At 37.6% G+C, this 27,705-nt stretch overlaps 1 long non-coding RNA gene across 2 annotated transcripts in view; it reads left to right on the top strand.

Annotated features, from left to right (window-relative positions):
* The first annotated feature begins 733 nt into the window (after positions 1 to 733).
* The window catches only part of LOC126353860 (uncharacterized), a 184,271-nt gene continuing 157,299 nt past the window's right edge, over positions 734 to 27,705 (top strand). Inside the window, exon 1 of one of the 2 annotated variants that reach the window (XR_007565223.1) lies at positions 734 to 861. This is a non-coding gene — a long non-coding RNA (uncharacterized LOC126353860). The remainder of the gene's footprint in view (positions 862 to 27,705) is intronic. The other variant, XR_007565224.1, reaches the window with a different exon arrangement.

The following is a 27,705-nucleotide window of genomic DNA, read 5'->3' as shown; positions in this document are numbered from 1 at the left end:
TACATTTATCGCTGCCGAACAAGGTACATTTTAACCAGTTATGGACATTCGAACAGGTGCTAACTCACGGATCCAGAGATATCTCTGCATTACCGCATTTTAGCGCTTGAGAGCGCGGGAATTTAGGCGCTCAGCAACGAGATTGGCTGACTTCAACCCATATCCATGCCAATATTATAAATCAGTTAATAACTCTGTCTGTTATGCTTTCACGATAAAATTGCTCAACCAATTTTGATGAAATCAGACATGGACAGAGCTTGAATGCTGAAGAGAACACAGGCTACTTTAGAGAGTGTGTAGTACAGCATTCTTATTTATTTGAGCAATATAACGCGAAACCGTGGGACAAGAATTACTCTTCGAAAAAAGCTATTTACTCTTTGACTTTTGAACTTTACCATATTTATGAAAATACTTTTATTGTTTGATCTGTTCTACACAACACGATTCAACGTAATCAATACAATGCTTATTCAGTTCATACGGCGTTTAATCCATACTTCCACACTAAAACCAAGATTATTAAATGCGAAGGTGACTCGGTCTCGTTTTCACGATTTCATCACTGAACCTATTCTGACGAAACTGGGTGTGGAGACAGCCTGAACCCTCAGGAAGATCTTAGGTTTGCTTAGAAAGTTGCAACTTTCTGTGTATTATTAACAGTTTTAAATGCAGCATACGTGAGTGGGATGCACACGATGCTGGTGCGATCGTCGGCGATTCTTAGTGTTTATAGATTATTCCGTGACAATGCAAATCCACTGTTACCGAGCGCTCGGTTTATGATATTGAGTTGCTACACCACCTGGCATATCAGGAGAGTTCTTCGTGGAGTTATAGCAATAAAATCCGATGGTAAGTCCGAGAACCGCTTTTAAAACTGTTACGATAAACCTCGTAGACGTAAGTCTGATATAGCCCATAGTTTGAAAAGAGCTCGATCTGCGAAATTTACTCGAACCCAACAAACCTTCGAGCAATCTCAGATACCCCGGACCTTAAATACAGAAAGTAACTCGGCCGTAACAGCTAGAGAGGCGCTAGAACGGCCACAAACCCGTCGCATTTTAGACAATGAGCGTCGTGCGCCTCTTATATCTTAAAGACTGACGACAATGACATCATTTGAAAGCTGTACGACAAACAGAGAGACGTCGTTCCTGTATATGTGGAACGCGGGAGGCTTTTGGTGAGCCCGCGTTTAATTTCAATATATTAATTGACTGTCTTAACCATAAATCAGTTATCGAAGGGGGATGAGTCAAAAAGGTAGGCACTACACTGCATTGAAGAAACGGTTGGTATATGAACTCTAGTGGCAAAAGCTCTTACCCGGTAGTAGAGCAGCCAGAGGAGCTCCTAAAAGCCCTGCTTCTGTACGAGTGTGATTAATCGCTCCATTTTTAAATACGATTAGGAAATGTAATGCATGCTTTCAGATTCGACATACAGCAAAACAATAAATCGGCATTCATTATACACCTATATACTGATACTGCCTACATTTTTATGCCACCGTATACACAGAGTAGCTTACTTCGCATTTTATGCCACCATGTACACAGAGTAGCTTACTTCTGCACCATCATTCATCATAAAACAACTAAACATGATTAGTTGACAATTCAATCAATAAACAGTGCTTTTTGACACGGGTATCAAAATTATTAAACATAAAACTGAATGAAAAGTCCAATAGCTCTCTTATTCAAGTCAATTATGGATCCACACAACTTTTAAGTCGCTTCTTCGAGGGTATACGACTGCTGTGTCATCTGGTGTAGGGAGTAACTGTGGGCGTGGCTAGGAAAAGTTACAGGCCTTCTCAGTTCAGAAAACACCATCATCAATTCATAAAACATCCATCATCTTATTGATTAAAATGTGTTTCCGTCGGCCTATGTCTAGCAACAGACAATACCCCTCGTAGGTGTTATCCAGGGAAGTACTGGGCCCAAAAGCCGACATGCTCAGGTGTGTTTTGTTTTGTCACCAACATAGCTGCTGACAACATAAGCTGCGAGCGTCCAGTGTTTGTCGAAGTGTGTGCTGCGGTTGCCGTACAAGCTTCTCAGATTACTTCTGACCATCCGGTAGATGATTTCTTATCTACCAGCCGAATGTGTTGTATTTGGGGTCTTTAACGTCACCTCAGATATGTTCGTAGAACAAGCTTTTAAGTCCTACCATCGTAACATATTGTGACGAAATTTTTTTACAAATTCTCGACTTTCTCGTAATAGATGTCTCGTATCCTCTTCAGAGCCTTTGAGTGTTAGTATATGACAGTCATGTAAAATGGTCCCTCACATCTGGAGGTACTACGCCAATGACAAGAGTAACACATTGTGAGGATATAATAAATAGGATGGAAACATCAAAATTCTTTCGGTCCATATTTATGAGAATTTACTCTGGAGAAAACACAGTTTAGAACTCCTAAAACAACTCAGTCCAGCCAGATTTGCGCTTAGAATCATTGCAAATCTTGAGAGAGACAAATCAGTAAGTTGATATATTTTGCATATTTTTATTCAATAATGTCATATGGAATAAAGTTCTCGGATAACTCATATTTAAGAAACGAAAGTCTTCATTGCGCAGAAACGTGCTGTGATAGTAGTATGTGGTGCTCACCCACTATAATCTTGTAGACTTCTGTTTAAGGAACTGGGCATTGCGACTACTACTTCACAGTATAGTTATCCGGTCATGAAGTTTGTTGTACATATTGCACTACAGTTGAAGAAAAACAATGACATACCTAATTACAATATCAGGAGAAAAAAAGACCTTCACTACTCCAAATTTAGGTTGTTTTTAGCACAAAAAGGGGTGCACAATGCTGCAACAAAAATTATCATTTACCCAGTTATATGAAATGTCTGACAGATGGCAAGGTAAAATTTGATAAACTGAGAAGGTTTCAACTTGACAAGACCTTGTATTTCGCAGAAGAACTTGTTATTGTGATGTATAAATAGTGGTGGGTAGGAATTACTAACTCACATCCGTATATCTTTTTCTTTCTTTCTGTAAAAAAAATAGAAATGTTCAAAATGTAAACGTATGTACAAATTAATTTGCGATGTGAATGTGTAATGGTTCGTTCCGCATCATTGCCATCTATCGAGCAAAATGATCAATGGAAGGCATTACTAACTAACTAATAGACTTGACTGAAACACTTGCTCATATCTAGTCCTTTGTATTACACATGCAATAAACAGATTTTCGTATCTTAATCCGGAATTATCTTTGACCAGGGTAAAGGGGGATTCACACTTGATGGAACGTCATTGTGACGTCCGTTATGTCAAAACATTCTCTTCTGTATTTCAAAGGGTGTTTGGTATTCACACACGCCGCCATCCACACGTAACGCCATGGTTTCTTGGGAAGAATGTTTGGACGGGCCATTGACGTAGTCACACGATACTTGCCTGTTGCTGCCACCAAGTGGCACCTCCATATGTGTTTTGTTTAGTTCAGCAAAAGGTCCATGTAGACAAACCGTAGGCAAGCCATGAGCTACTGCCATCGTGATATTGGACGCCTAAATCTTAAATTTGTCGTCGTAATTTTTAATTGTGTCTTGCTTAACATGTAAAAAACTGTTGTTTAGACATTGCGAAATATTTATAGAACGATGACTCCTCCTCTTCCAGCTCCATGTAAAAGAGTGTGGAACTCTCCTTCACAGTCTCGATTTTTTAACATTTCTTTTCTAACACGGACTCTTTTTTTCACGCTGCGCCTGTTCATCGTCAAGTGCAACAACCACCATTACAAGATGCTTTAAATTAAATTTCAGCATTTCATGACGATCTACCATGAACCACGAAATAGTGCCTCTGGTGGGTATTTTGTGAACCACCTGTAACGTCAGGACGTTCTTCCGACGTTGACGTGCCGCGTAGTGTGAATGCTGAGGAATGCCTCTGACCGTCGACGGTAGCGTTCCAAGAAGAGTCTTTAGTGAGGTAAATGAGTGATGTATCTTTACTTCAGAATGACATACAAAACAATCTTCCATATTTTAACGTAGCGAAAGACTTCTGTTAACTGACCATTTTACTAACTAAAATTCCTATCTTTCCCATTTTATTTTCCTGGTTTTTACCTTTTTTGCCCTTCCAAGAGACGTGTTATAATTGGGGGCATTACCCCAGGTTACGCCCCTCTGTACACTGTTCAACATATGAAGGAACCTGATCAAACTTTTAGCCATGTATTCTTCAAATGGTTGAAATGGTTCAAATGGCTCAAATGGCTCTAAGCACTATGGGACTTCCGCGTTTGCTTGAATCTCGTGGAGCGGAAACCAAGTTGTGACCAGTAGTCAAGTACGATCATATGGATACGTTTTGTGCTGTGCTACACCCACATAGACTGAGCGATAATGCGGGACAAAAGCTTTACCGGCGCATTAAACTTGAACAGCACTAGCCAGCCAACGGCCCAACTAACCTCCAAAGATGTAAGCAGTTGCAGTTCCGACATAAAAAGAGACAAGCAAAGAAACACTATAGCTTCGAATGTCATTTAATTTTGAAAGAGAAAGAAATAATATTCGCAGAAACCCCAGCCCAACTCGCGCTTCTTAGGTGAGCAGACGGAAGCCATAAAATGCACTCTTTCTCACCTAACGTAATATACTAATTATAAACATGAGTGATGAATATTCCTAACGCAAACATAGGGTAATTTTTCCGAGAGAGCTATGTGTTATGCAAAACCATTCTGCAGGGATTTCACCGTACTGTTGAATACTGAAGCCACTGAAGGTATTAATTACAGTCAGTCGTCTGGTATTCTCCTAGCTCTTCCTTATCCGAATCCGAGAAAAACGTTTCAGTTCTGGAAGTATCACCTGCTACGTTGATAACGAGTCGATCAACAACAGAATCAAAAATGGTTCAAATGGCTCTGAGCACTATGGGACTGAGGTCATCAGTCCCCTAGAACTGAGAACTAAAACCTAACTAACCTAAGGACATCACACACATCCATGCCCGAGGCAGAACTCTAACCTGCGACCGTAGTTCCACACTGAAGCGACTAGAACTGCTCGGCCACTCCGGCCGGCTCAACAACAGAATCCACGAAGCTAACCAGGCGCCGTATTTTCTATTCTTCTTTTATGACGTACCGTTCTATATCCCGCAAGCGTTCGGCAGTGACGTGGGAACTAGCTGCGCGCGTTAGTTCCAATACGTCTGGCAGCTTAAAATCTGTTCACTTCTCGGGCCAAATTCCGCAGCATGGCTCCGGGTCAGTTCTGTTGGGTTCATATCGTAGTGGTACAGTAGCAAAGGTAAAAATGCAGCATTTGTATGATGTGCTCGATGCTGTGAAAATGATTGTTATTCATGTTTCTACGATACTTATCTACCTCTGTGGTATAAATCATGGACATAGTGCAAATAAAGAGGATTTGGTTTTTCATGTTTCCCTTAAAACTTAAATTGTTGTGTTTACTTAATTTAAGCAACTTTTATGAACAGTCTTTCATAAAACATCGATAAGAATTTGTATTTGAATTGAAAACAGGAATGTCGCTTCCAATAAGTAATTAGAAACAAGAATATGTGCATTATTCATAAAAAAATTATACGTTTTATAATAGCAGGGGGTAGGTATTTGAAATTAAACGAAGAAAAAGAACATGATAGTAGGGGTATATAAACCAACAAGCTATTTTGCTGTATCTGCATACCATGCCACTACCCTACCGACTGCGCTACAATTGCGATGTGCGTATTGGCATCAAGTGTAGTACATACATTGGGTGGAAAAACTTCAATGTCGATTATCTCCGTAAATTTATGAAAAACATTAAGAACAGCCTATTTCTCGGAAATTTTTAACCGTAGTCACAAGCGTGTTTCTCTACGAAACACAAAGTAACCTCAGCCATTTTCATACTGCGCATAAACAGTGCGACAATCAGAGCACAACTCTGCAGAGGCTGACAGACACGATTTTTGAAATAAAAACCACGTAACTAAAGCGTGATGAAGAAAAACGTTCATAGCTGTTAATACATTTCAATACCTTAAAGTTTCATTAAACTTAACTTAGTAATATCTAATACGTAAGTAGGACCTACTTCCCAGAGCGTAACAACACCAGTGTACAAGTGCTACGACTTCTGACCATTCATCGCGTTTGTTTACATCAGGTTTGTTCATGATGAACGGATTATAGTATCGCTGGATGCTTCCTTTATTATGCGGTTATTATTTTCCACGTATCGTGTAAGAGTAAACAACAGACCGAAGTTCTCAACAACATGGGGTTCCTTGCAGCTAGCCTCGCTGCTGCTTAGCAGTCTCAGTTCCGCCTACCTGCAGCAGCCGAACACAGGCGTGAAATCTGCTGCACTTTTATGCGGACGCATAGCATAAATTCTCACAGGTATGTATATTAAACTTTAATTAATGTAAAGGTTTCAACGCTGTCGTTATATTCAGGGAAAACGAGTCGTCCAGGCTGTTTAAGTGTTTGTCTCGGGCAGCTTATGTTGCAAAAGCATGAATTTTAGAAATGTCACAATTACAAGGAAATCAGAATTCTAAAAATTTTGCATTCTCTTACGAAGTTATCATGCCGAGTACACTCTCTCGTATAGTGATTGTTCCACAAGCAGTGTGCGGCACTTTTCTATGCTTATATGATAGGAAGTAATACATTTTATAAACAATTCTAACGATTGTGAAGCTCCCATTTTCCTGGCCTTTCGTTTCCTAGAGCTGAATCGGTAGGCTTCACTGGAATTCGAGCTGCCAGTATGTTGGTAACATTCGTTCTGAATTTCTGAATACTGGGAAGGTGTCCACCTTACGATTTTTCAGATTGGTGTGCGGAATCTGAGTCAGATCGAATGCCATAAGACTTTGGAGAAAATGCACATAATCCTGCAAATAGCAAGGGCAGTTGAAGGGCGAGAACTATGGCACAGTCAGTCGTTAACTCGTGCACCCCAGCTGGTGTCAGGTATAATATACAGAACAATGGAAAAGAAAAGTGAGTATATGTTATATAATGTGTTTAGTATTCGGAAAAGTACGAGCACCAGAGAGGTAGGGCAGACGTTGCGATTGATAATGGAAGCAAGACAAGAAAAAATCATGACACTTTGACAGGATTTGTTGACCTAGAAAAGGTGGTCGACTGTGTAAAGTGAGGTAAGGTGTTCGAAATTCTGAGAAAAATAGGAGTAACATATCAGGAAAGACAGGTAATGTACCATTTGTACAAGAACCAAGCGGAAACAATAAGACTGGAAGACCAACAACAAAGAGCTCGGATTAAAAAGGGTGGATAAAACAAGAATCTAGTCTTCAGCCCCAGTTGTTTAATGCGTACATCGAAGAAGCAATGACGAAAATAAAGGTTAAGGGTGAAATCTAAATTCTAGGTGGAAGGGCATCAATGATAAGATTCGCTGATGATGTTGCTAAGTAGAATCGCAGAACGTATTGAATGGAATGAACAGCCTAATCACTCGAGAATATGAACTGAGAGTAAACCAAAGAAAAATAAAAGTAAAATGAGATTAGCATTAAACTTTACGTCAAAAGTGGGGGCTACAAAGTAGATGAAGACAAAGAATTGTGCTACTTGGGAACAAAGTAACACATGACAGAGAAAGCAAGGAGGGCATAAAAGGTAAAGAGGGCATTCCGGGCCAAGAGAAGTCTGCTAGTAATGGTATCAGACAACGGCCTTAATGGCTGTACTTACGTGTCATGTATTATATTGAAGGTCCACTTCTGTAGCCGGGTGGTTAGTGTTTCTTGACTTCCGTACGGACGACCTGGCATCAATGCACGGTACTAAAAAATGGTTCAAATGGCTCTGAGCACTATGGGACTAACCTGAGGTCATCAGTCCACTAGAACTTAGAACTACATAAAAACCTAACTAACCTAGGACGTCACACACATCCATGCCGTAGGCAGGATTCGAACCTGCGACCGTAGCAGTCGCGCGGTTCCAGGCTGAAGCGCCTAGAACCGCTCGGCCACAAAGAGCGGCAACGGCCTTAAACAGAGGTATATATTTCTGTATGTTTGGAGCACAGAATTGTATGGTAGTTAATGACGAACTTCGGGACAGCCGGAGTGGAAGAGAATCGAAGTGTTTGAGATGTGGCTCTATAGAAGGACGTTGAAGTTTTGATGGACTGATAATGCCCCAGGCAAATTTGTAATAAAATCAGCAAATGGGGGAAAACAATTAAAAAAGTTTTGAAACTTCGGTAAAATACTCATATGGGTTATAGTAATAAGAAACAGAAACTTTCCCCTTCGTAGGGTGGGGGGGGGCGGCGCTTTATCCCGTCCAAAAACAAATTTGTACCATATTTTAAATTTATACGCAAAAAGGTTCATTTTTCGAACAGAGGTCTTATTATTAAATATATTCCTCGAAAAATCTTATGCATCCTTTCGTTTATGCGAATTGTATTTTAGGTATAGGAATTGGAAAAGAATTCTCTCACGTAACAGTTTGCAGTTTTTGTTGTTTAGCAAAGTATTTAAATGAAACGCGTAACTAACCATATGGAAATATTTCGTAGCCTATATATTCTACTTGATGATATTTCTTTTTCGATCAGTATTGTTGAAATCTGGAATACGTGCCAACAATGAAAACATCAAGTTCCCCCGCCCATTCACTCAGCGCTCCCCTACCACTATTGTCGCTGACATTTCTTCCTAACCAGTGTTCAGTTCAGTCAACAGTTGTTAACTGTCAGAGTAGTGCTAGAGAGTTCTGTTTTCGTGACAGCATTCATCAGTTTATGGTGTTATGAAGTGCTTCTTCTTACCCTCATTTCTTTTGTTTGGACTGAGAAAGCAATAACGCTGGACCCTCTATCTGTTTTATTTGTGGTAAAACTGTTTCGGAAAGAAACTCAGATACGCGTCAGCAAGGAACGGAAGGATGGGGTTAGTAATCTTCTACAGAACGCTGGACTGATTGAAGTGCGTAAGGTATGTCGAAGTGAATATATTAAAGAACTTAATTTAAAGAAGTAATTAATCAGAATGTTGCACAAACGTCGTGGAGTGTTTGAATTTGGCTCTTTAACTGTGAAACAAACGCAGCTTGAGAAAGCAGAGAAACGCGATGGTGATTTCGGTAGAAAGGCTGCCGAACGCTTCAAAAGTGTTTTGTGTTTAGCAGGTGCAGAAGCCCTTTATCATCAAGATTGCTATGATATATTAATGCTCCTCTGTTCGAAAAAGAGACCACCCTCAAGATACAAACTTTGATACAGCTTTTCAAGAATAATGCAAATTTAGAGATAGTTCAAAGGAATGTCAAGTTTCACTGCTCGATTTGTTGCAGAAAATTATTGAATGTCTCCCAGAAGATGAGGCAATGACTACAAAAACTCTCTGAAAAATAAAATAACTGAACACTTCGGTGATAGGGTCTTGTTTGCGACAATGCCAAAAAATCCTCCAGTTGTATGTTTTCGTGGCAGTGGTCACAATAAATCAATGGCATAATGAACGACCTGTTAATGACAAAGATAAGAGAAAGAGAATAGTTGAAGTAGCAGCAGCTATCATCCATGAATATATAACAATGGCTCCTTACAGTATTGCTGATTACCCAGATATCAATGACTTAACAGTGAATGCCGAAGATATGGTTCCTGACACTTTACACGAACAGTGGCGGATTTACATGCAGGACCCCTAGGTACGGGCACCTGAAAGGGCGCGGAATTTTTTGCTCTGTACTCATTTTAACCTTTTACATTTTAAAATAACTGCGCTTCAAACGACATTTTTTTAATATTGTTAAACAACTTGCAAGTTTAAATAAGCGTTAAGAACGAAATTCGACGATACAGGCTTGGAAATATACATAGTTTACTTGGTGACTGAATGGAAATTTAACTTCGGGCTTCTGTCTAGTATCATCTCCATGATTGTTCAAAATATTTTGAAATAAGCTATCAGGACGGCAATCTACAATACAATGTTTGAAACGTTATTATTCCGAGAATGTTGCCAGCTTCTGCTTAAACCTACCATATTTTCCCCCGTGGAAATACCAGGATCCCTGAAAAGCTGTGATAAACTAATCAGCAGTTTCTTAAATACTGTAACATGTTTGGGCATCATTATGTAAAACCTGACTCTACTTAAATTTCTTGCAGAAATTACGGGGGAGTATCAAGTCAACCCTCCATTACTGTAATTACTGTGAAAGCTCTGTGGTCTTCAATATCTGAACTTTTATTTAATGGCACCCGTTCAGTAAAACATGTTGATACTGGGAATGTTTTACATTTTTAAACACATTTTTATACAAAAAGAATATAAGCAGAATGTCTATTAATGTGTGAAATTCACTTCACAACAGTTTAAAAATTCTATTTATGTATTTAATTAGTTACTTGTTTTGGCGAAAAAAGAAGAAGAAACCAACTTTTCGTTTGTCTCATTTATTGTGCTGCAGCTTGCACAATATCAAGGTTCCCACTCTGAGCAATCAAATAGTACATGACATTGCAAATTTTATATTAAACTTCCTAAGTAAGCTATTTTTTCTTAGAAAGATAGTGTCAAGAATATTGAGAACATATTTGTGTCCCAGCTAAAATTCCGGCGGCGCGGGAAACAGAAGCAAAAAAAGGGACTGTCCCGTTTTCTTTACGAGACGAATTCCAGCCGGCAGGTATGCTTCTACTGTTCAATGACAACACAGAAACAGGCGACACTGAAATTAAATTATTCTGCATTTTCGTCCTTTCAAAGCACAGCTACGTCCAGTAATCCGAGTTGGTCAGTTCATCGCTCAGTATTTAAAGGAAAAATCTTTGTGCTCGTGTTCCGTGTTTAAAGTAAAAAGCTTTGTGCTCGTTTGCAGTGTAGAATGATTGGAACTGGATATACAGTCTTTCATTCATTTCCTTTAACAATTTGGTTGTTGGTTGACAATTTTGTAAGTGCCTTAATATGAATAACAGTGAAAGAAGTGAACGTGCAAAATTACGTGGGGCGGCATTTCGGAAATTATCGAATGAAAGGCGAGAACGAGAAGCCAGTGCTTCCAAAACGCTTGGCAGAGTAGATAAATATTTCGCAAAAAATGTTTCTGGTTCGACTTCCGAGTTCAAGAAGTATGGATGATATTTCTGGCACTGCAGCTGTTGTATAAGAATACAGACGAAACAAAAGTTAAAAATGAAGAAAAGCAAATTGTTCCTGATTTTTTTCACGAAAAACTAAGTTTGAGGCAGACATTACAAAAAGAAATAACTCATTAGTGACGATCCTGCAGAATGGTGTGTCAATGAATCAACAATCGACATTCTCTTACAACGTGGCATTAATCAAAATTGTAACGATGATTTTTGTAATTCAAGATCAATAGGCGATAAAACCTGATGATTGGACAAAAATTTATTTTACCGTAAGCTTTTAAATGATGAATCAACTTTGCGTGATTTTATAGTATACTCCTGTAGCACGAGTGTTGTTTTTTGTACACCATGTAAATTGTTCGGAGTATGGCCGCGATTGCTACTGATGGTATTGCAGATTGGAAAAATATTTCTAGTATTTTATCTCATCATGAGAAGTCACTTGAAAAAAAAAATGCTGAGTCACCCCTGTTTGCAAGAAAAAAGTTACTATTTCGAGTCATATTTAGTGACAGAAAAATTGTACTGACGCAGTGTGTTGAAATGGGTGTTTGCAGTAGTGAAGAAGCTAACAAGTCGTGGAGTTCCCCTACATGGACACTTTGAAAGATTCCATTCATTACGTAATGGTCAATTTATGATGTCTCTTGAACTTATAGCCGAGTTTGATCCTTTTCTCGCAGAGCACATTGAACAATATGGAAATCCAGGGCAGGGTCATACAAGTTATCTTTCTTGAACAATCTGTGATGAAATAATAGAGCTTCTTTCTTAACGACTAATAAGAATTATCATAAGTGAAATAAAACGGGCCAAATATTTCTCTAAAATAGCAGATTCTGCTGTGGACGGCCGGCCGCGGTGGCCTTGCGGTTCTAGGCGCTGCAGTCAGGAACCGCGGGACTGCTACGGTCGCAGGTTAGTATCCTGCCTCGGGCATGGTTGTGTGTGATGTCCTTAGGTTAGTTAGGTTTAAGTAGTCCTAAGTTCTAGGGAACTGATGACCTAAGATGTTAAGTCCCATAGTGCTCAGAGCCATTTGCTGTGGACATTTCATATATTGATGAATTATCTTTCATATAAAGGTATGTGAATGAGAATAGTGAACCTGTTGAACTTTTCCTTCTGTTTTTACCAAACCTGGGACGCAAGTCCGAAATCTTAACTGATGCCGTACTAAAAGACCTATCTAGAAATTCCACTGATATTACTGACTGTAGAGGCCAGTCATACGACAAAGCAATCAATTTGTCAGGAACCTACACTGGTCTACAGGCACGCATTAAAGAACGAAGAATGAAAGCGCATTATGTGCCTTTTGCAGCACATTCTTTGAATTTAGTCGGCGCTAGTGCTGCGAGCCACAGTCTGGAAGCATGTTCATTTTACAGTGTAGTGCTAAATTTTTATAATTTTTTCTCTGTTTCTACACAGCGCTGGGATAAACTTCTTTCTTTCATGAAACCAGGAATCAAAATGGTAAAAAGGTTATCAAAAATACGTTGGTCAGCAAGAGAGGAAGCGTGTGTAAGGCTATATGAAAACTGGAAGGGCCTTGTCAATGCCCTTATACATATTGCCAATTATAAATTCACGTATTAATACCGAACGTGTTTTTTTTATCTGCTACACATTCAAGTTGTTAGATGGTAAAACAACAGTTTAATTATAATTTTAAACGCATCACTGTAAAAGTACGTATTAATTTCTAATGTACGACACGTTCGCTTCAATTTTTAGATCATAACACAACACAACTTTTTACTTTCGTTTTCAACGGTTTCGTGTAAAAGAACATATTAAAAGTGAATGCATAACAAAAATCCGTTGTCTCCTACAAACTAATGACTTTTTAGACCATAAAAGAAAAGCTATTTTCCTTGTGTTCGTTTCTGTTGTCTTTCGACAGAAGAATGTGTTAACATAAAGCAGTTTTAAGTTTGTTTTGTCCGCTGCCGCACGCCAATACAGTACAGGAACCATATTACATTTTGATTGAACGGGACTAGACCGCTGACGTGTCCTACAGAACAACGAATAGCAGAGTACAGAAACAGCTCACAGCGCTCCCACCCGAAACGGCATTGTGAAGTGATCGGGTAATACTTATTACTTAAAACATGTTCTTTTGGCGGGGGGGAGCTCGTATAATATGATATGCCTAGGGGTGCAAAGTTTTTAAATCCGCCACTGTACACGAATTTGTGAAATTTTGTCCAAAAACAAAGGTATTGAACAATACCTTTAAAAATGTACGGCAATATCCCACTCGATCGGGTTAGCTAGCAGGCCGTGTTCATTTATCTCCCCAGTGCAACTTGGCCTTGAAGTGTACTTGTTTCGTAAACTGGGATCAGAAAGCATTGTTGAAATTGTCTTGAATATGGGTTTATGCCCTTCATATAGCACCGTGGCCTTATTTGAGGCTTCTGTCTTTCAATTCTGGAAACCACAATTTGTTTTCGATAATGCTGACTTCAATATTGCAACAACGACGGACAAAGATACATTCCGTGCTGTGGGTGGAATCAGGTGTGTGACTCGAGGGAGTGGGATAGAGCAGCAGAAAGTAACGAAACTCTCTGTTATGCTGAGCTCCACTGAAACAGCAAGTGCTAAAAAAAGTGTCTGATCTCATTCCGAATGCAGAATAGATTTGGCATTGAAGAAATTGTCCTGTAAAATGTCTACTCAGAACAGTCATTCACTAAAGCAACAGTGCCCACCAATCACGATTTACTTGGATGATACGGAAGTTTTTACAGCTTTCTGTTTCAGCATGGCAGGGTTTTATGGAGAAAATCGCAATTGGAGAACCTTATACGCAATCAAATGTATTGGCGCTTCCATTCATCAAAAAAACTGGTCAAGAAACTTAGCTCATCGTACTTTGCACTAAGAGCTCTCCATCAGTTAGTAGACAGAGAAATAATGTTGTTGTCATATTTTGCATATTTTCATTGTTCTCTCCTATGACATCATCTTCCGAGGAAATGCTGCAGGTGTTGTAAAAGCCTTCAGAATACAAAAACGAGCAGTGAGGCTAATATGTGGGGTCCCTAATGGGACATCTTGCAGAGGTCTCATCAAATCTCTCAGGATACTTAACATCACAGGTAATTATATATACTCACTGATATTTTTGTAGCCAACAACAGGGAACTTTTTCAGAAAAATTATGACATACACAACCATGACACAAGACAGGTGAAAAATTTCCATCAAGGCTCTGCAACTCTCACTAAAGTACATAGGGGAGTTACTGAGTCATGTATAAAGGTCTTCAATAAGCTCCCCATCAATATAAAAAAGGAAATAAATAATGTACAGGTGTTCTAAAGGAAACTAAAATTATCCCTCATCAAACAAACTTTCTGTAAAATGAATGAATACTTAGGGTTGTGATGTACAAGAGTGGGGGAAACTGTCTAAGAGGAGCACTCCCCTAAAGATAAAGTGTCATGCTGTTACTTGTAGTTTAACTGATATTGTGGTGATAAAATGTAAATTTATCTGTTACATTTATGAGAAAATGTGAACTCCCATGTATCCCACTCTCTTGAGCATTCACTTAAACCTCTTCTTAAGGAATGCAGTTATAGCTTGTATTCATTCAAACCATGACCATGAAGAAAATTTACTTCCTTATATGCCAGTAGCATAAAAATATGCACTGTCACTTATTCTACAATTTTAAACAATCACTTAAACTGTTTTTGGCGTAATGCAGGCTTTAATACTGCATACAAGTAATTGTTCTTGTAAAATAAACCAATGTGATGTATAAATGTTAATGTAGTACTGTAATTGCATCAATTGACTTGTCCTATATTACTTGTACACTGACTGTATAATATGTAATCAACAGGACCAAATAAATAAATAAAACAACCCACCCACAGATTGTAACACTATTTTAACTGCTTAAACGTATGTCATCATGGAGAGTATGAAGACCACACAGCAAATATGAATTGTGATGTTTGACAAATCACTCTACATGAAAGCTAAAGATGTAGTTGCAGTAGAGGCTAATGGAGGGAATGAGCTATTCACTAATGTAGTTATTCGATTAGGAAGCTTTCACTTATTAATGTCTTTTCTAGGAACAATACGATTCTTAATCAGAGATAGTGTACTCTCTCAACTTTTGGAAACTGTATATGCAGCAGCTTCTGTTCCCCATTCTGTTCAGTTCTGGTCATGCATACATGAGGGCAACTGAAGCACACTCTGCTGTCATGTGTGCTCTTTCCATCATAATACTGGAGGAAATGTCAGTCGTGGAGGAGGAGAAGCAACATATTAAAGATTGTATTTCTGATATGAGTGGAAACGATGCGTCTTTCTGCAATTTGAAAAAAGATCAAGTGATTCAAAAGCTGGAAAGTAAATTTGTCGACACAATGGGTGATATTAAGCAAAGAGGGGAAACTTCTCAGTTATGGATACAATATATTTAGCATGTCATCTTGGCACTGCATTTTATCCAGGCAGACCGTATGGGGAATTGGGAGCTCCATGTAGAATGTGTGAGAGCTATGCTCCCATGCAACAGGACACTTTTGTTATGCTTTGTACCTCCAGGATATGGAAAAACGGATATAATCCATGAAACAAGCGGAGTTCAATAAATTCATTGTCTTCACACTTCTATGCTCTACTGAAGTCAATTATGGACTGACATGATGATAGAACAAACGCTTATGAAGGACCTGAAGAGTGTTGGGGATGTTCCACATGGAAGAGGTTTCATCGATAGTGTGTTGAATCGATGTATTTGCTGTATACCAATAGCCCATCACATATGTGAAGCTATGGACCAGTTGTGCAATTTACATTCGGTTTTGAGTGATCTATATGTTGAACTGAGGAGTGTGAGGATAGAAATTGACGAGAAAATTCGTAGAAGATTTCAGCTACCAGTATGGTTGCAACAACACAATCCATTTGCTTCTAAGGAGCAATTGTATTCATTAAGATCTGGATTAGTAGCTTCCCAGGAAGTAAACTGCTACAAAGTTGTGTCTGTTGATGAAGCAGCTCTTCGAACAGTAGTTACTTAAAATTTGGTTCTTTGAAGCTTAAGCGATCCAGCATGGGTAGGACAATGAGTATGACAGCTGTTAGGCCTGAGAAAAATATAACTGAAGTGCATCCAACTCAGTTATTTCAAAGGATACTGTGCCCATTTATTCAACTGATGACTTAAAGGATTGCTTCACGTACGAATTATCGAGTGTACCAATGCCTTTGTTTGACAGTAGTGGATTGGTGAGGAAAACAAAAAAAATCATTGCTATACAATCTTCCCAATCAAGTACCTGAAAGGAATATTGACAATAATGAATCAAAGTTGTTTGTTATAGATGGAGGGTTTCTTATCCATGAAGTCATGTGGCTCAAGAATGGAACTTTTGGTGACATTTATAAAATCTTAATAGCCTATATTAAGAGATATTATAAAGATGATGTTGCTGTTGTATTTGACGGATATTCAGAAAGCTCTCTGAACGTAAAAACTATTGAATGCCAAAGGCAAATGATGAAGTGGACCTCAGGAGAAATTTTCTTTAATGACGAGACATTATGCGCTGAGTGACAGTCTGCCCTTCTTAGTAACCTCAGCAGAAAGGAAATGTTTATTATATAGCTTATGCAAAAACTAGACTGTTTTAGTATTGAAACGAGGACTGTGGATGACAATGCAGATGCTGAAATTGTTGCAAAAGCAATAAATGCCTCAAAATTTTACCATCAAGTGATTATATTGGGCCAAGATGTAGATCTTCTTGTGATACTTATCGTTCTTGCACCAGATGACGCAGACATAATCCTGATGTCGGAAGGTACAGGTAGGATTAGAAAAGGTGTTACAGTTCTCAAGATATATGTAACTCCTCACTCGTTTTGAATGCTAGAATTCAGTACTGTTTCTTTATGCAGTAAGTGGTTGTAACAGCATTTCAGCCTTAGTATTCAATCAGTATCCCCAACTTCATAACACTCCACAGATATTCAGTGATCCTGCTTCCTCACCTGGTACCACTGGAAAAGCAGGACAGAAATTTATGCTCTCTCTCTCTCTCTCTCTCTCTCTACACAAAAACAGTACAAAGTTGTGATGATAACTTAAATACTCTTCGATTTAAATATTTTAATGTACTTGTGGATCAGGCAAACAATGCTGTCGGACTCCCTCATTTGCACCCACTAGTGATGCAGGATGCCTCCATCCTTACATAGTTTACCTACAAGTCCAGCTATGGCTGGGGAACAACTTGGAACGAATCAAAGCCATCCTTGTCCCCAATTCACATGAAATGACCAGTTGCCCTAGAGAAAATACTGCTGCTGATTTCATGCGGCTGCACTGAAGGCTACAGAAGAGAGTGTGGATGTGTGAAGGCTGACCTGAATTGCACAACAATGTGTAAAAACTGTCGTGGACAAAGCTGCACTATTGTGCCTTGCAGTGATTTGACAGAAGAGTTGGATGATGGTTTTATACAAAAAAAAAATATTTACAAGAATTTATTTGTTTGATCGATATTGTGAAATTTTCATTGTCTACATTCTGTATATATGATTATAAATATTACAAAAAGAGTAATTGTTGATTAGTTTTACAGCAGTTCTTAATTTTCACGAAAAACGATTTTGTTTCCAGTAATTCAAGTTACATGAATCTAAAGTAGAAGACTACAAACAAAAATTGTTCTGTATGATTAAAAGTCTGTTTCAAATGTAATTTGACTTCTTTTTACCTACAAAATTTAGCACTATAAAGTAATTACCTTGTTTAAACATGCAATTGACCTTCTCTGAGTAGAATTTCACCAGAAATATTTCCTGTCAGACAGGTAACTACATTAAATGAACCATTTATCGTAAATTTTGGGAAAAGGAAAATAAATTACATTAAGTGGTGGGGGAAGGGAAAGTTTCCCCTTAATTGGGAGGGAACTTTCCGATTTTTTACTTCCTCAGCCCCTAATAGTGTTTACCCTAAGTTTCAAAACTTCATAAAATTTCCCCCCATTTTCCCTAATTTGCCTGTACTATAAGGAATGAGATGGTTCTCAACAGGAATTGCAAAGAAAGGAATATATGTAAAACACTGACAAAAAGGAGGAACAGGATGATAGGACAACTGTTATGGCAGCAAGGAATAACTTCTTTGGGACTAGAGACAACTGTAGAAGAAGGCAGAGATTGGAACACGTTCAGCAAATAGTTGAGTTGAGGATGGTAGGGCGCAAGCACTACTCCTCCTCTCGCCCTCCCCCCCCCCCCCCCCCTTGCCCACAGGTATAGGCTCACTTGATTGCCTGTTCAAAAGGTATGACCGCAGACAAGACTACATGAAGATGAGAACTATGTGTCGGTTCCCTCAATGTCCCCACAGTTCACAAAATTACTTTCACAATCTCACTAAATGTCTAGATTCATTAATAACCAGACTTAAAATTAGTAACAGCCGTTTTTCACAAATATCTGAACTCTTTGAACATGAAGAAAGGGAGGAAGGATATGACATTATGACAACCCTGTTACATGAACCTGTGAACGTTGGTTGTCTGCTGCTGAAATGTTAGGCGATTGTGTCAGCAAAACATGGTAACAGAACATACTTCAGATATAGTGCCATCTTTCATGTCCACAACTCACATCAACACAATGAAGCACATGTTTGCGAAAATACACAAAACAATAAAAAATGTGTATTATGTTTATAAGTATGCTGTGTATGTAGTGCAACTAAAGTATGAGAATATAAAAATATGTCTGGAGAGCAGTATTGTAATTGGGTTAATTGATCTGCTCCAGTCTCTGCACACAATTCAGTTCACAAAATATAAGCTTTGAGCTGCTGTTTTAAATTAATACAGTACTTATGAAGGTAGAAAAATAAATTTGAATTGCTACCTTTAAATTTGTGCATTTATATTAGGTACATAGGTTCATGTATATATATAATGATGGCTGTATAGGTTAATACCCTAAAGCCAAAAAGAAAAGAAGAAAACTGATGATGTGGATCAAAAATATTTTTGGACACTTTTTTTCAGTCCCTAAATAGCTTTTTATTTTTTACTTAACTTTTGTTCAACTGGGCTTGACAGTGACCCCAGCTGATGCAATATGTCAAGACACACTGTCAGGGTTGTTCTGCCCCCCCCCCCCCCCCCCACCAAAAAAAAAATCTGTCTTCTGGTGTGACACAATACTAATTCATCTCCTGTGCAAACATCTCATTTTGATATTTATTAAAAGAAAAGAAGTAGGATAATGGAACCATATAGAGAGTTGTCTCCATACTGGGTCACTACCATTCTCAACTTTTCTACTAGGTACACACATGTCTTTTACTTGGCCAACTATTCTTCTAAAATTGAGCTACAGTTTCTCAGCATCTTATGCCCCAGAGCTAAATGTTTTTAGTTAGTTGTTGAGACATGAACATACATATTATTGTATTTTTTTAAGTTGTGCTGTGTGCTCTATTAATCATAATTGCTACAATTATATCATGGTCACTGATACAAGTTTCAATGTGGGTATTTACTGCTAGTTGCCTTTAGATCTAACATATTCTCTTATGACAGGATTATTGAGCTACATGTAGAAAATAGTTTTCAAATAAACCATTTAGTATTATTTTGCAAAATGTCTTATCTCACTTGACTGTCAAATAATTAAAGTCCCCTCTAATGCTGACAATGATATGGAAACGTACTTGCTAGCTATCTAAATTTTATCAAAATATTTTGTTTGTCTTGAGGTGGTAAATTTTATGACTGATAGAAGGGCCCAGTTATAAATAATGTCCACCCTTGCTAAGTTTTTCCCATACAATCTCACATATCGACTCAGTTTCAATCACAGTGGACTTGAGAATCTCCTCCACTGAACTAAATATACCACTTACATCTCTCTTTAAACTAACCTCTTGATGTGCATATAGATTCTCCAAAATATCTCATTGTCAATTTCAGGTATTACAGTCCTTCATGTACCTCACATCATGTGAGCTTCACTGCATTTTTAGGACTGCTTCAGACTCTGGACATTAATTACTAGGATTTTAATAGTTGCATTGGTGGGGTGAAGGCATTTCTTTGGATGTTAATCAAAGACATCTGAGTAGCAGGCTGTGATGTTCAGTGTGCCTCAGGGTCATTTTAGGGGACTTTACAGTGATCAGCCGTATCGTACAGTTCTGCTATTTGCCTCCATCTCTGAGTCCTTGTGCTGTCATTTTGTCTCAATATGAACTTGATTCAAGTGACAATATCAGGATTTTACAACAGTTTCCATTTGCTACTTTGCCACTCAATAACCACTCCCTATGTATTTTTCATACTGAACTTCCCTTTCGCTTTCTATATTTCACTCTTCAAATAGAGGTGAATCTTTCTGTCTGTGACCAATTGTGATCTTTGATATAGTATTATGGAAAATATTTGATTCTTCCTTCATCCTTCATGTTCTTAAGTAATCATTCTATTATTGATAATAAAAAATTCTGTATATTTATATAGTGACGTATTTTAAGATGACTGTTTGATAACAAGTTTTATACAAAGTGATTCAATTCAAAGTGGAATTTGTATGGTAATAATAAAATAGCCTTGGGCTGCTGCTGTAGTTTTATAAGTTTTATTTCGTGATAGATTTTGAAACTTAATGTCTCGTATTGAGAGGTACCTTAGTACATATTTTATTGACAGTTACATATTAATTTCCCAGATTACAGCACTTTTCAACCAAAACACAGGTGAATACATGCTATATCTGCAACACCATGCAACGTGCCTTGCATGATGCTGTTGACATAGGATATGCTCACCAGTCTTTCTGTTGACCAACTGCTGTTATCTGGAAGATTAATACATAACAGATGCTAACAGGTCTACTAAGTATGTCTAAAGATGAGATGCTAAGTCTCAAAATAAATCATGAAGTAAAACTTACAAAACTATAGTTGCAGCCTGAAGCTACAGTATTATTATTATTATTATTATTATTATTATTATTATATCGGATGTTATAATTAAAGCTAAACTTTCAAACTGCAACGTAATATTATCAGACAAGGGGGAAAACATATGGCAGGAGAAAAATACAAGGGTAAGTAAGTTATTGTCCACAAAGTAATAATAAAATTTCATTGTAATCAAATAGGAAACTTACAAAAACATCATTTTTCAACATAGTCTCCTTGCAATGCACTTTGTCTTGATGCCCTCATAAGACAAGATAATCGGTTGAGCTGTGGGCCAGGGATGCACTGCTCCTTCACTGCTTCGTCGAAGGCAAATCTGTTGTTGTTGTCTTCAGTCCAGAGATTGGTTTGATGCAGCTCTCCATGCTACTCTATCCTGTGCAAGCCTCTTCATCTCCCAGTATCTACTGCAACCTACAACCTTCTGAATCTGCTTAGTGTATTCATCTCTTGGTCTCCCTCTACGATTTTTACCCTCCATGGTGCCCTTCAATACTAAATTGGTGATCCCTTGATACCTCAGTATATGCCCTACCAATCGATCCCCTCTTCTAGTCAACTTGTGCCACAAATTTCTCTTCTCTCCAATTCTGTTCAATACCTTCTCATTAGTTGTTTGATCTACCCATCTAATCTTCAGCATTCTTCTGTAGCACCAGATTTCAAAAGCTTCTATTCTCTTCTTGTCTGAACTATTTATCATCCATGTTTCACTTCCATACATGGCTACAATCCATACAAATACTTTCAGGAACAGAAATGCATCCAGGGATCACCAATTTAGTACTGGAGGGCAGTGTGGAGGGTAAAACTCGTACAGGGAGACCAAGAGATGAATACACTAAGCAGATTCAGAATGATGTAGGCTGCAGTAGGTTCTGGGAGATGAAGAAGCTTGTACAGGATAGAATAGCATGGAGAGCTGCATCAAACCAGTCTCAGGACTGAAGACTACAACAACAACAACATTCCATTATCCATCTCTGACAGAATTACAATGTCATCGGCGAACCTCAAAGTTTTTATTTTCTTCTTCACAGATTTTAATATCTACTCTGTATTTTTCTTTTGTTTCCTTTACTGCTTGCTCAATATACAGATTGAATAACATCGAGGAAACGCTACAACCCTGTCTAACTCCCTTCACAACCACTGATTCCCTTTCATGCCCCTCGTCTCTTATAACTGCCATCTGATTTCTGTACAAATTGTAAATAGCTATTTGCTCCCTGTATTTTACCCCTACCACCTTCAGAATTTGAAAAAGAGTATACCACTCAACATTGTCAAAAGCTCTCTCCAAGGCTACAAATGCTAGAAACGTAGGTTTGCCTTTCCTTAATCTAGCTTCTAAGATAAGTCGTAAGGTCAGTATTGCCTCATGTGTTCCAACATTTCTGCAGAATCCAAACTGATCTTCCCTGTGGTCCGCTTCTACCAGCTTTTTCATTCACCTGTAAAGAATTCGTGTTAGTATTTTGCAGCCGTGGCTTCTTAAACTGATAGTTCGGTAATTTTCACATCTGTCAACACCTGCTTCCTTTGGGATTGGAATTATTATATTATTCTTGAAGTCTGAGGGTATTTCGCCTGTCTCATACATTTTGCACACTAAGTGGTAGAGTTTTGTTTGGCCTAGCTCTCCCAAGGCTGTCATTAGGTCCAATGGGATGTTGTGTACTCCCGGAGACTTGTTTCGACTTAGACCTTTCAGTGCTCTGTCACAGTCTTCACGCAGTATCGTATTTCCCATTTTATCTTCATCTACATTCTCTTCCATTTCTATAATATTGTTCTCAAGAACATTGCCCTTGTATAGACCCTCTATATACTCCTTCGACCTTTCTCCTTTCCCTTCTTTGTGTAGTACTGGGTTTCCATCTGTGCTCTTGATGTTCATGCAAGTCATCCTCTTTTCTCAGAAGGTCACCTCAATTTTCCTGTAGGCAGTATCTATCTTACCCCTACTGAGATAAGCTTCTACATCCTTACATTTGTCCTCTAGCCATCCCTGCTTAGCCATTTTGCACTTCCTGTCGATCTCATTTTTGAGACGTTTGTATTCCTTTTTGCCTGCTTCATTTACTGCATTTTTATATTTTCTCCTTTCATCAATTTAATTCAATATTTCTTCTGTTACCCAAGGATTACTCGCAGCCCTCGTCTTTTTACCTACTTTATCCTCTGCTGCCTTCACGACTTCATCCCTCAGAGCTACCCATTCTTCTTCTACTGTGTTTCTTTCCCCTATTCCTGACAATTGTTTTCAGTTTTAACCTACAGGTCATAACCAATAGATTGTGGTCAGAGTCCACATCTGCCCCTGGAAATGTATAAAATGGATAAAAGAAACATTATGTTGGCTTTTCAATATGTTTAACAGTTATCTAATTTTTAAAATAATATTAATTCTATTTTAAAAATAAAAAGTACTAAGTGACTTAGACACCGAAAATAAGTTTCTTCTTGGAGTAACAATGTACGCTTGGATTTTGTTTTATTACTCCTGTGTTTTGAAGTAAAAAATTATTACAGTGTTAAATAACGCTTGGATAGTATTTTATTAAGTTTATTCAGACTTTCAGTTAGTACTGTTACTTAGTTTACAGAGATTCTTTTCCAATATCCTATAAAAGTAACCAGAACAGTAATCAGACCAAAAGTGATATCAGTATGTCAGATATTCAAACCTGTAGTTTAGGGTTATTAAAAAATCTGACTGTTTCCAAACAACCTACACACCTTCAAAAATGTTTCAACCGGTATCTGAATTGAGTGAGGAAGAAAAAGATTTGATCCACTCACGATCTGGAACTAATCTGTGTGAATTTAAGAATATATGTTCACACCACAGCTACTACTTTTTAAATGCTTTTGAAAAGTATCAAACAACATGTGTAGACCCACTAAAAAAATACTAAAAGCCCATCAAAAAATCGTTGAGAAGTGTAGGCTTGGATCTTTCTAAACAATTACTGACAAAAAATATTAGCATAAAACCTGGTCAAAAGCTTTGCTCAACATGCCATAACTTTTATGAGGAAAAATTAAGAGTTGAAGTCAATGAAAGTGAAACAGGTGATGAAGTCATGGTTGAATTAGAATCATTGGAATCCAGAAATGAATCCCTCGTACGAACAAACATTGTTCTTGATAATTTAGGTTTAACACTGATAAAGCTTCATGGCTTGTCAGAACAGAGTAAAGGGTCTTATTTTAAAAGGAAGGTTAGCAGTATTGAAAAGACTTCATAAAAGGCAGTTTCTAAAGCATTAAAATATGATGCACCAAGTTCTGATGATGACGAAGAAAATACAAGTGTGGTTGAGAAAGCAAAGGATTTTGACGTAATGATTTCTCTTATGAAAGAGAAGATTTCATATGTTGTGAGGTCTAGAAAAATTCAGATTCTGACCTTGGCTCCAGATTCTTGGAGTCGAAATAAAGTGATGAAAGAATTTAATGTAAGTGAGTACATGGGGCGACAAGCTAGAAAGCAAAAATCTGAAAAGGGTATTTTGGAAACTACTGGTCCAAAAAAAGGTAAAACTCTTTCTGAAAATACAGCAAGACTTTTAAAAGATTTTTATCAAAAGGATGAAAGTTCCAGAGAGCTACCTTAAACAAAACACAATGTAAGTGTTCAAAAAAATGTGTACATGCAAAAAAGACTCATTTTATGTAACTTGAGAGAACTCTATTATTCTTTCAAATGGGAGAATCCCGAGTAGAAGTAGGATTTTCAAAATTTTGTTTCTTGAGACCTAAATGGTGTATCCTTGCTGGTGTTGCAGACACACACACTTTATGTGTATGCAGTACCCACCAGAATGTTAAAAACTATTACTGGATGCTGTGAAATTTGAAGAATCTTATAAAGACCTAATTAAGATGCTTGTGTGCAACACGGAAAACCAAAACTGCATGCTACATCATTGCGACAGCTGTCCTGCAAATACTGCACTAACTGAGTACTTAACTGAAAAACTAAGTGAAGATTATGATTGAGAAGAAGAAATTGTAATCAGTCACTGGGTTAACACAGACATGGCATAAATGATCAAACAGTCTATCAGTGTTTAAGACTACATTTCTTTATTGGTTAGGTCATTGGAAAAGCTCACCCCACACTCGTTTATAGCAAAATCCCAATCAGCAGCCTTTAAAAGATTGAAAGAAGACCCACCACCCAAAACAGCAATTATTGTGATGGATTTCAGTGAAAGTTATTCCTTTCTTATACAAAATGAGATCCAAGGTTACCACTCTACACACAGTTGGAGTTTTTCTAAGAAATGAGGAAAACAATGTTTTTGTTTCCAACCACTGTTTTATTAGTGATGACCAAGAACATGACACTGGTTTTGTTAATATTGTACAAAAAGAAATTACAAAGTGGCTGTCATTACATCATACTGACATTGACTCAGTTCATTACTTTACGGATGGTTGTACTGGGCAGTACAAAAACAGAAACAGTTTTAAAAATTTGACTGAACACTTGAGAGACTTTAATTTGAAGGCCTGACACTCTTTTTTTGCAACAAGTCTTGGGAAGTCAATTTGTGATGACCAAGGAGGAACTATTGAAAGAATTTCAAGGAAAGCCAGTCTACAGCTTTCGGACGAAGAACAAATGAACAAATAATGACAGCAATCAACATGTACAAGTTTTATGAAAAAAATATTGAAAACATTCATTTTCACTTTTTATTGACAAAAAAGAAACTGATTTGCTACAGTTAAAACTAGAAAAACGTTTTTCAGCAACCCGAACCATTCCTGGGACAAGAAGTTTTCATAACTTCAAACCACTTCCAACAAACAACCTTGAAATTAGAAGCACGACAGATAGTTTAAAACCCTCCTTAGTCTTTTCTTTCCATTCTCCTTCTGATTGGGTCCGTGTTGAACCATCCACAAATAGCTATGTGGCTGCAAATTATGGTGGTAACTGGTACTTTGGACTGGTAAAAACAATATTCAATGATGAAGAAGATGCAGAAATTCTATTTCTACATCCCTCAGGGCCAGCTGCATCATTTTATTGGCCTGAAAGAGAAGATTTTTGCATAGTGCCTTTGGAGCACATAGTCTGTGTAGTAGACGCACCTCAATCAAGTGGCACTGGAAGAATGTATTACTTCAAAAAAGACTGTATCAAAAGAACTGAAATCTCTTGGATGAAGTGGAAAAACAGTTTGAATCAGCATTAATGTTTATTAAAAAGACAAAATTACTCAAAAAATTCAATGTTTCAAGCAATCAGTTGGGTTATACATAAGTGTCGTAAGTATAATATCTTTGTACATAATTCTAATGTAATCTACTATAATTAATAAACATGTTAAAAAGCCATCATTATTTTTGTTTTATCAAGTAGCATATATGTTTAAGAGTAAATTAAAACAAATTTGAGCATTCTATCAGGTCTGAGTCTCTAGAAATTGGAATTCTTATAAAACAAAACATCTGTTAAAAAAAAAAAAAAGAAAAAAAGAAAAAAATACATATATTTTTTCATAGAAAATATTAATATATTTTAATAGTATCATTTTTATCTTCAAATATGTATAATAAATAAACTTGCTGCAAAAATTCATGATGTTATGTAAAAGAGTGTTTAAGATAAGCAATTTTAAAGTTTTGAATACAAATTAAATTTACCATTTCCGAAGGTTTGGAAAACACAAAACATAAAAACTTTAAAAATTTGTAAAAAAAAAAGAGAAAACTGTGAGAGATACAGCAAAAAATGTGCAGGTGTTTTCAGTGTGGTATTAGAACCATTTGAGCCAAATTTCATGAAAATCTAAGGAGGTGGGTGTAAAATTTATTTTTTATTGGATAATTTGATATGGAATGACCCAGTACTTCAATTTTGAGTGTCAGGAGTGTTTCAGCAGTGTGGGCAGCAGTATGCAGATGGGCATTGTTGTGCAACAACACAACAGCTTTTGACAGTAATCGTTGGTGTTTGCTTTGAACTGCAGGCTTTAGCTTGACAGTAAGCATCTCACTGTAACACACATTGTTTATTGTTGTGCCCCTTTTCTCATAATGTTCCAGTACTGGACCTTGCACATCACAAAAAACCTTAAGCATCAGTTTTCCTGCAGACGGTTGGGTCTTGAACTTTTTCTTGCATGGTGAATTTGGATGTTTCCGTTCCATACTCTGTGGCCTGTAATTATGGATCCATGTTTCATCATCAGTAATGATCCTGTCTAAGAAGTTGTCCCATTCGTTACCATTGTGATCCAAATGTTTTTTGCAGATGTCCAGATGTGTTCGTTTATGCTATGTGTGAGTTGTTTTGGGACCCATCTTGTACCAACTTTATGAAACCGAAGTCTGTTGCAGATGATTTCATAGGTACAACCATGGATAATTTGCAGACGATGTGCCACTTCATCAATAGTTAATCATCTGTCTAAGAGAATCATTTCACATGAACATTCAATGGTTTCTTCATTTGTGGTGGTAAACAGTGGTCCAGATTCTTCATCGTGCC

This window comes from Schistocerca gregaria, chromosome 3, assembly GCF_023897955.1.
Source record: "Schistocerca gregaria isolate iqSchGreg1 chromosome 3, iqSchGreg1.2, whole genome shotgun sequence".
Lineage (NCBI taxonomy): Eukaryota > Metazoa > Arthropoda > Insecta > Orthoptera > Acrididae > Schistocerca > Schistocerca gregaria.
This window is presented reverse-complemented; position numbering and strand designations above follow the sequence as displayed.